Below are 2,485 nucleotides of genomic sequence, written 5' to 3' on the forward strand. Positions count from 1 at the left end.
GCTGGCACGATGGCTGTGTGTAGTGATTCCTCTAGCCAACTGACTTCATCCCTTTACTCTCCCTATCCCAAACATGTGCAGCTTTCAGTACTTCTGGTGTGAAATTGTTAGATCCTAGAGCCACGCCATGACAACCTAAAAACTACAAAGAAATGGCCATAAGTGCACCCTGGCTTCTGGTCTCTTGTATAACCTGCTTTGTAGAAGTACAAATCCCTGTAAGAATTAGTACTGCCCCAAAATAGTCCAGGAAGGTAACTGGGAATGTTTCCCAAGTGTTTGTAAGTTTCACTTGGTGGAGTTGCCGTCACTACCGTCTGGGGACTGGCATTCATCTGCTGCTCACTGACCATCTGCGATGGTCCTGCCTTGAGAAATACACATTTACAATGATCCAAAAGACCAGGTTTCAATTTAGCATTTTTAGACTTCTCAGAATTCCATGGGAGCTGGTGAAATGGAGTAAACAAACAATAACAACAAGAAAACCCCAGCCAATGGCCAGCCCTTTTCTATTCTCAACACCAGCTCTTTCCCGCATGATGAAGTTCTTGAGCATGTGGACAGCCTAGCCAATATATCCATCTACTTTGCTTGTAACAACTGTGCCTTGGTGTCTTCTAGGGCCTGGAGGTACACACAGTCAGAGCTTGGCCTGATCCTAGGAGGGCGGACCCAGGGAATAGGTCCAAGCAGGCCCACGACGTGACCTTGGGTCATTTTGGCAGGGAGTTCTTGGATGCCGGCTTCCCAAACAAGGGTTTAGAGGGTCAGGGTGGACATCGGGTGTGTATATGCCCCTTAGCCCCACCGGTCTCTCAGTGGGCCCCACTGCCTCCGTCTTTCTCTCTCTGAGTGTTTCTGTGGATGGGGTAGAGCCCTCAGTTCCCAAAGCTGCAAAAGCCTCGTGCTGGAAAAGGCTGGGGAGTCCTGATGGTGAATGGCCCTCTTACCTTTGGTTAACACCGTGTAAGTAAAGTCCCAAAACATAACTTCTTATGACCCTAACTTTTGCAGATGCTCCCAGAAATCTCAAATTGGCCTAAAATCTTCTCCCTTTTCTGGAACAGATGAGAACTGAGTTTGGCTATTAGGTATCACACCGAATTACTGTAATACACTATATTAAAAATCTGCGATCTTTCAATGACAAAGGCTTTTTTTTCTGGCTCAGCTCATTAAGCCTGTCTGATGAGCTCTTTCCTTAGAGGTTTCTCAAGCCAATGCTGCCTTATACCCTGGCACGAGGTGACTCAACCCCTATCCCATGCTTTAGATGTCCTCATTCTGGCTCTCTACTGGGCTGCCACATTCCTTAGCCATGGAACCAAAGGAACATGCACACCCAAAGCCACTTTGACCCTCTAAAGCAGCTTTTGGGCAGCTGGCATTGGAGAACTCCCTGCCAAAATGGCCCAAACCTGCTTCATGGGCCTGTGTGGGCCTCTTCCCTGAGCCTGCCCTCCTATGATCAGACCAAGCTCTGACTGCATTTGCCTCCAGGCCCTGTCGTTATACGCAAGGCAGATGGACATGCTGGCGAGGCTGCCTGCGTGTTCAAGTCCTTTGTCATGTGGGGGAGAGTTAGTGTTGAGAATAGAAAAGGGCAAGCCATTGGCTGTTTTTGTCGTTGTTTGTTTTTTCCATTTTTCCAGCTCTTACAGAATTCTGAGGAGTCTAAAAATGGTAAATTGAAACCTGTCCTTTCAGGTCATTGTGAAGGTATATTTACTAAGGCAGGAGGATAGACTATATTTTATTTAGCAGTTTGTTAGTTAGATTAATACCCTTAGATATTTAGACCTGGGTTCTGTGAATCTCTGTTTGTGCTTTAGCCTCCAGGACCTGAAATTATAAGGAGCAAACCGGCCCAAAGCCCTCCGCAAACAGAGTTTGGTCTTACTTTTCCTAGCAATTTTCCAAGCATACCAAAGACAGTATGATTGTAAATTTTGAGTTATTAACCATCTCTTTGTTTTCGTGATTTTTGTCCTTCAGCCAAGTTGAGCTGTTCTCATGCAGGTAAACGGAAGATGGGCGAAAACCAAGGACTTACGGGAACATGATTGTGATGACCAGGCCATGGACTCCAAGCTCTGTGAGTTAATCCAGGAGTGGCCCTGTGGAAAGTGAGATGGTGGGTGGAGAGGGGGGTCATGAACTTAAAGAGGAGTTGTACAGGAGGCATTTCAACAAGGAAGCTGGGAGGCGGGGGTCTGTGGGCAGAGAGAAGATGCTATGAGCTATGAGTTTGTAGGAGTTTGTAGATGAGGAGGTTGTGATCACGGAGTTTGTGGCTCAGATGGGGTGGAAGAGGAGGACATCATTGATGGTCCCACACAAAGTTCTAGACTTCTCGATTGGCTGTGTACCTGTATGTTGAATTCACCCTGAATGAGGATAAAAATGAAACTGGTGAGCCAACTGATACTGTGTTTAACAAAAAAAGGAGCCGTCAGAAGCTTGGTGACATAAATCTAAAAGG

This window comes from Propithecus coquereli, unplaced genomic scaffold (assembly GCF_000956105.1).
Source record: "Propithecus coquereli isolate 6110/MARCELLA unplaced genomic scaffold, Pcoq_1.0 Scaffold109, whole genome shotgun sequence".
NCBI lineage: Eukaryota > Metazoa > Chordata > Mammalia > Primates > Indriidae > Propithecus > Propithecus coquereli.